At 40.0% G+C, this 7500-nt stretch overlaps 2 non-coding genes across 2 annotated transcripts; both read right to left on the bottom strand.

Annotated features, from left to right (window-relative positions):
- Positions 1-5085: 5085 nt before the first annotated feature.
- On the bottom strand, positions 5086-5158 carry TRNAF-GAA (transfer RNA phenylalanine (anticodon GAA)). The gene has a single exon. It is a non-coding gene; the product is annotated as a tRNA-Phe (tRNA).
- A 511-nt stretch (positions 5159-5669) lies between these two features.
- TRNAF-GAA (transfer RNA phenylalanine (anticodon GAA)) lies at positions 5670-5742 on the bottom strand. Its single transcript has one exon. It is a non-coding gene; the product is annotated as a tRNA-Phe (tRNA).
- Between the last annotated feature and the right edge of the window lie 1758 nt (positions 5743-7500).

Here is a 7500-nt window from a genome sequence, read left to right as displayed (position 1 = left end):
GTTAACTTGTGCAATGGGTAAATAGCGTTTTTGGGATCCGGGTTAGGTAGCGTTTTTTTAACTCTGAATGGACTAGCACTATATTACCCAGACGTATGTGGCCTGAGTAGGTAAGCAACGTCATCTGACTACTGACATCTGTGTTCAAGGGGAAGTTGAAGGTAAGGCAGACAAGAGTTTACATTACAAAAAAGCATGAAATTGGAAACATTCATAGTCTAACCTGAAGGCAAGAAATGTGGAAGCAAGTTTAGAAGGAGGACACAAAGCAAAGTCTATGTTAAATTGCTTGTGTTGTATATCAGTTGGAAAAAATTTGATGAATAGAGAAAAAAGTACTGCAGCAGATTCCAAGACCTCTTTTGTCAGAAGCAAGCAACCTCTCAACTGTGCCGAAACTCGGGATTGAACCAGGAACCTTCAGATCTTCAGTCTAACGCTCTCCCAACTGAGCTATTTCGGCCTGCTGCTATTTGTGGTCTTCATACTTTGATTTGAACCATTCAACAAACTAGATGCATGACCTGGATATTTACCCTTATATGTTAGAGATATGTTTTAAGGAGTCCTGTATCATTCAGCAGTTAACTTGTGCAATGGGTAAATAGCGTTTTTGGGATCCGGGTTAGATAGCGTTTTTTTAACTCTGAATGGACTAGCACTATATTACCCAGACGTATTTGGCCTGAGTAGGTAAGCAATGTCATCTGACTACTGACATCTGTGTTCAAGGGGAAGTTGAAGGTAAGGCAGACAAGAGGTTACTTTACAAAAAAGCATGAAATGGGAAACATTCATAGTCTAACCTGAAGGCAAGAAATGTGGAAGCAAGTTTAGAATGAGGACAGAAAGCAAAGTCTATGTTAAATTACTTGTGTTGTATATCAGTTGGAAAAAATTTGATGAATAGAGAAAAAAGTACTGCAGCAGATTCCAAGACCTCTTTTCTCAGAAGCAAGCAACCTCTCAACTGTGCCGAAACCCGGGATTGAACAAGGAACCTTCAGATCTTCAGTCTAACGCTCTCCCAACTGAGCTATTTCGGCCTGCTGCTGGCTGAGGTCTTCATACTTTGATTTGAACCATTCAACAAACTAGATGCATGACCTGGATATTTACCCTTATATGTTAGAGATATGTTTTAAGGAGTCCTGTATCATTCAGCAGTTAACTTGTGCAATGGGTAAATAGCGTTTTTGGGATCCGGGTTAGGTAGCGTTTTTTTAACTCTGAATGGACTAGCACTATATTACCCAGACGTATTTGGCCTGAGTAGGTAAGCAATGTCATCTGACTACTGACATCTGTGTTCAAGGGGAAGTTGAAGGTAAGGCAGACAAGAGGTTACTTTACAAAAAAGCATGAAATGGAAAACATTCATAGTCTAACCTGAAGGCAAGAAATGTGGAAGCAAGTTTAGAATGAGGACAGAAAGCAAAGTCTATGTTAAATTACTTGTGTTGTATATCAGTTGGAAAAAATTTGATGAATAGAGAAAAAAGTACTGCAGCAGATTCCAAGACCTCTTTTGCCAGAAGCAAGGAACCTCTCAACTGTGCCGAAACCCGGGATTGAACCAGGGACCTTCAGATCTTCAGTCTAACGCGACATCTGTGTTCAAGGGGAAGTTGAAGGTAATGCAGACAAGAGTTTACATTACAAAAAAGCATGAAATGGGAAACATTCATAGTCTAACCTGAAGGCAAGAAATGTGGAAGCAAGTTTAGAAGGAGGACACAAAGCAAAGTCTATGTTAAATTGCTTGTGTTATATATCAGTTGGAAAAAATTTGATGAATAGAGAAAAAAGTACTGCAGCAGATTCCAAGACCTCTTTTGTCAGAAGCAAGCAACCTCTCAACTGTGCCGAAACCCGGGATTGAACGAGGGACCTTCAGGTCTTCAGTCTAACGCTCTCCCAACTGAGCTATTTCGGCCTGCTGCTGGCTGAGGTCTTCATACTTTGTTTTGAACCATTCAACAAACTAGATGCATGACCTGGATATTTACCCTTATATGTTAGAGATATGTTTTAAGGAGTCCTGTATCATTCAGCAGTTAACTTGTGCAATGGGTAAATAGCGTTTTTGGGATCCGGGTTAGGTAGCGTTTTTTTAACTCTGAATGGACTAGCACTATATTACCCAGACGTATGTGGCCTGAGTAGGTAAGCAACGTCATCTGACCACTGACATCTGTGTTCAAGGGGAAGTTGAAGGTAATGCAGACAAGAGTTTACATTACAAAAAAGCCTGAAATGGGAAACATTCATAGTCTAACCTGAAGGCAAGAAATGTGGAAGCAAGTTTAGAAGGAGGACATAAATCAAAGTCTATGTTAAATTGCTTGTGTTGTATATCAGTTGGAAAGAATTTGATGAATAGAGAAAAAAGTACTACAGCTGATTCCAAGACCTATTTTGTTAGAAGAAAGTAACCTCTCAACTGTGCCGAAACCCGGGATTGAACAAGGGACCTTTAGATCTTCAGTCTAACGCTCTCCCAACTGAGCTATTTCGGCCTGCTGTTAGCTGTGGTCTTCATACTTTGATTTGAACCATTCAACAAACAAGATGCATGACCTGGATATTTACCCTTATATGTTAGAGATATGTTTTAAGGAGTCCTGTATCATTCAGCAGTTAACTTGTGCAATGGGTAAATAGCGTTTTTGGGATCCGGGTTAGATAGCGTTTTTTTAACTCTGAATGGACTAGCACTATATTACCCAGACGTATTTGGCCTGAGTAGGTAAGCAATGTCATCTGACTACTGACATCTGTGTTCAAGGGGAAGTTGAAGGTAAGGCAGACAAGAGGTTACTTTACAAAAAAGCATGAAATGGGAAACATTCATAGTCTAACCTGAAGGCAAGAAATGTGGAAGCAAGTTTAGAATGAGGACAGAAAGCAAAGTCTATGTTAAATTACTTGTGTTGTATATCAGTTGGAAAAAATTTGATGAATAGAGAAAAAAGTACTGCAGCAGATTCCAAGACCTCTTTTCTCAGAAGCAAGCAACCTCTCAACTGTGCCGAAACCCGGGATTGAACAAGGAACCTTCAGATCTTCAGTCTAACGCTCTCCCAACTGAGCTATTTCGGCCTGCTGCTGGCTGAGGTCTTCATACTTTGATTTGAACCATTCAACAAACTAGATGCATGACCTGGATATTTACCCTTATATGTTAGAGATATGTTTTAAGGAGTCCTGTATCATTCAGCAGTTAACTTGTGCAATGGGTAAATAGCGTTTTTGGGATCCGGGTTAGGTAGCGTTTTTTTAACTCTGAATGGACTAGCACTATATTACCCAGACGTATTTGGCCTGAGTAGGTAAGCAATGTCATCTGACTACTGACATCTGTGTTCAAGGGGAAGTTGAAGGTAAGGCAGACAAGAGGTTACTTTACAAAAAAGCATGAAATGGAAAACATTCATAGTCTAACCTGAAGGCAAGAAATGTGGAAGCAAGTTTAGAATGAGGACAGAAAGCAAAGTCTATGTTAAATTACTTGTGTTGTATATCAGTTGGAAAAAATTTGATGAATAGAGAAAAAAGTACTGCAGCAGATTCCAAGACCTCTTTTGCCAGAAGCAAGGAACCTCTCAACTGTGCCGAAACCCGGGATTGAACCAGGGACCTTCAGATCTTCAGTCTAACGCGACATCTGTGTTCAAGGGGAAGTTGAAGGTAATGCAGACAAGAGTTTACATTACAAAAAAGCATGAAATGGGAAACATTCATAGTCTAACCTGAAGGCAAGAAATGTGGAAGCAAGTTTAGAAGGAGGACACAAAGCAAAGTCTATGTTAAATTGCTTGTGTTATATATCAGTTGGAAAAAATTTGATGAATAGAGAAAAAAGTACTGCAGCAGATTCCAAGACCTCTTTTGTCAGAAGCAAGCAACCTCTCAACTGTGCCGAAACCCGGGATTGAACGAGGGACCTTCAGGTCTTCAGTCTAACGCTCTCCCAACTGAGCTATTTCGGCCTGCTGCTGGCTGAGGTCTTCATACTTTGTTTTGAACCATTCAACAAACTAGATGCATGACCTGGATATTTACCCTTATATGTTAGAGATATGTTTTAAGGAGTCCTGTATCATTCAGCAGTTAACTTGTGCAATGGGTAAATAGCGTTTTTGGGATCCGGGTTAGGTAGCGTTTTTTTAACTCTGAATGGACTAGCACTATATTACCCAGACGTATGTGGCCTGAGTAGGTAAGCAACGTCATCTGACCACTGACATCTGTGTTCAAGGGGAAGTTGAAGGTAATGCAGACAAGAGTTTACATTACAAAAAAGCCTGAAATGGGAAACATTCATAGTCTAACCTGAAGGCAAGAAATGTGGAAGCAAGTTTAGAAGGAGGACATAAATCAAAGTCTATGTTAAATTGCTTGTGTTGTATATCAGTTGGAAAGAATTTGATGAATAGAGAAAAAAGTACTACAGCTGATTCCAAGACCTATTTTGTTAGAAGAAAGTAACCTCTCAACTGTGCCGAAACCCGGGATTGAACAAGGGACCTTTAGATCTTCAGTCTAACGCTCTCCCAACTGAGCTATTTCGGCCTGCTGTTAGCTGTGGTCTTCATACTTTGATTTGAACCATTCAACAAACAAGATGCATGACCTGGATATTTACCCTTATATGTTAGAGATATGTTTTAAGGAGTCCTGTATCATTCAGCAGTTAACTTGTGCAATGGGTAAATAGCGTTTTTGGGATCCGGGTTAGATAGCGTTTTTTTAACTCTGAATGGACTAGCACTATATTACCCAGACGTATTTGGCCTGAGTAGGTAAGCAATGTCATCTGACTACTGACATCTGTGTTCAAGGGGAAGTTGAAGGTAAGGCAGACAAGAGGTTACTTTACAAAAAAGCATGAAATGGGAAACATTCATAGTCTAACCTGAAGGCAAGAAATGTGGAAGCAAGTTTAGAATGAGGACAGAAAGCAAAGTCTATGTTAAATTACTTGTGTTGTATATCAGTTGGAAAAAATTTGATGAATAGAGAAAAAAGTACTGCAGCAGATTCCAAGAACTCTTTTGCCAGAAGCAAGGAACCTCTCAACTGTGCCGAAACCCGGTATTGAACCAGGGACCTTCAGATCTTCAGTCTAACGCTCTCCCAACTGAGCTATTTCGGCCTGCTGCTATCTGTGGTCTTCATACTTTGATTTGAACCATTCAACAAACTAGATGCATGACCTGGATATTTACCCTTATATGTTAGAGATATGTTTTAAGGAGTCCTGTATCATTCAGCAGTTAACTTGTGCAATGGGTAAATAGCGTTTTTGGGATCCGGGTTAGGTAGCGTTTTTTTTAACTCTGAATGGACTAGCACTATATTACCCAGACGTATGTGGCCTGAGTAGGTAAGCAACGTCATCTGACCACTGACATCTGTGTTCAAGGGGAAGTTGAAGGTAATGCAGACAAGAGTTTACATTACAAAAAAGCATGAAATGGGAAACATTCATAGTCTAACCTGAAGGCAAGAAATGTGGAAGCAAGTTTAGAAGGAGGACACAAAGCAAAGTCTATGTTAAATTGCTTGTGTTGTATATCAGTTAGAAAAAATTTGATGAATAGTGAAAAAAGTACTACAGCTGATTCCAAGACCTATTTTGTTAGAAGCAAAGAACCTCTCAACTGTGCCGAAACCCGGGATTGAACCAGGGACCTTTAGATCTTCAGTCTAACGCTCTCCCAACTGAGCTATTTCGGCCTGCTGCTAGCTGTGGTCTTCCTACTTTGATTTGAACCATTCAACAAACTAGATGCATGACCTGGATGTTTACCCTTATATGTTAGAGATATGTTTTAAGGAGTCCTGTATCATTCAGCAGTTAACTTGTGCAATGGGTAAATAGAGTTTTGGGATCCGGGTTAGGTAGCGTTTTTTTAACTCTGAATGGACTAGCACTATATTACCCAGACGTATGTGGCCTGAGTAGGTAAGCAACGTCATCTGACTACTGACATCTGTGTTCAAGGGGAAGTTGAAGGTAAGGCAGACAAGAGTTTACATTACAAAAAAGCATGAAATGGGAAACATTCATAGTCTAACCTGAAGGCAAGAAATGTGGAAGCAAGTTTAGAAGGAGGACACAAAGCAAAGTCTATGTTAAATTGCCTGTGTTGTATATCAGTTGGAAAAAATTTGATGAATAGAGAAAAAAGTACTGCAGCAGATTCCAAGACCTCTTTTGTCAGAAGCAAGCAACCTCTCAACTGTGCCGAAACACGGGATTGAACCAGGGACCTTCAGATCTTCAGTCTAACGCTCTCCCAACTGAGCTGTTTCGGCCTGCTGCTAGCTGAGGTCTTCATACTTTGATTTGAACCATTCAACAAACTAGATGCATGACCTGGATATTTACCCTTATATGTTAGAGATATGTTTTAAGGAGTCCTGTATCATTCAGCAGTTAACTTGTGCAATGGGTAAATAGCGTTTTTGGGATCCGGGTTAGGTAGCGTTTTTTTAACTCTGAATGGACTAGCACTTTATTACCCAGACGTATGTGGCCTGAGTAGGTAAGCAACGTCATCTGACCACTGACATCTGTGTTCAAGGGGAAGTTGAAGGTAATGCAGACAAGAGTTTACATTACAAAAAAGCCTGAAATGGGAAACATTCATAGTCTAACCTGAAGGCAAGAAATGTGGAAGCAAGTTTAGAAGGAGGACACAAATCAAAGTCTATGTTAAATTGCTTGTGTTGTATATCAGTTGGAAAGAATTTGATGAATAGAGAAAAAAGTACTACAGCTGATTCCAAGACCTATTTTGTTAGAAGAAAGGAACCTCTCAACTGTGCCGAAACCCATGATTGAACCAGGGACCTTTAGATCTTCAGTCTAACGCTCTCCCAACTGAGCTATTTTGGCCTGCTGCTAGCTGTGGTCTTCATACTTTGATTTGAACCATTCAACAAACTAGATGCATGACCTGGATATTTACACTTATATGTTAGAGATATGTTTTAAGGAGTCCTGTATCATTCAGCAGTTAACTTGTGCAATGGGTAAATAGCGTTTTTGGGATCCGGGTTAGGTAACGTTTTTTTAACTCTGAATGGACTAGCACTATATTACCCAGACGTATGTGGCCTGAGAAGGTAAGCAATGTCATCTGACTACTGACATCTGTGTTCAAGGGGAAGTTGAAGGTAATGCAGACAAGAGTTTACATTACAAAAAAGCATGAAATGGGAAACATTCATAGTCTAACCTGAAGGCAAGAAATGTGGAAGCAAGTTTAGAAGGAGGACACAAAGCAAAGTCTATGTTAAATTGCTTGTGTTGTATATCAGTTAGAAAAAATTTGATGAATAGTGAAAAAAGTACTACAGCTGATTCCAAGGCCTATTTTGTTAGAAGCAAAGAACCTCTCAACTGTGCCTAAACCCAGGATTGAACCAGTGACCTTTAGATCTTCAGTCTAACGCTCTCCCAACTGAGCTATTTCGGCCTGCTGTTAG

The sequence above is a fragment of the Lissotriton helveticus genome, chromosome 8, assembly GCF_964261635.1.
Source record: "Lissotriton helveticus chromosome 8, aLisHel1.1, whole genome shotgun sequence".
In the NCBI taxonomy this organism is placed as follows: Eukaryota; Metazoa; Chordata; class Amphibia; order Caudata; family Salamandridae; genus Lissotriton; species Lissotriton helveticus.
The sequence above is the reverse complement of the archived record's forward strand: the minus strand, read 5'-3'. Positions and strand labels throughout refer to the sequence as shown.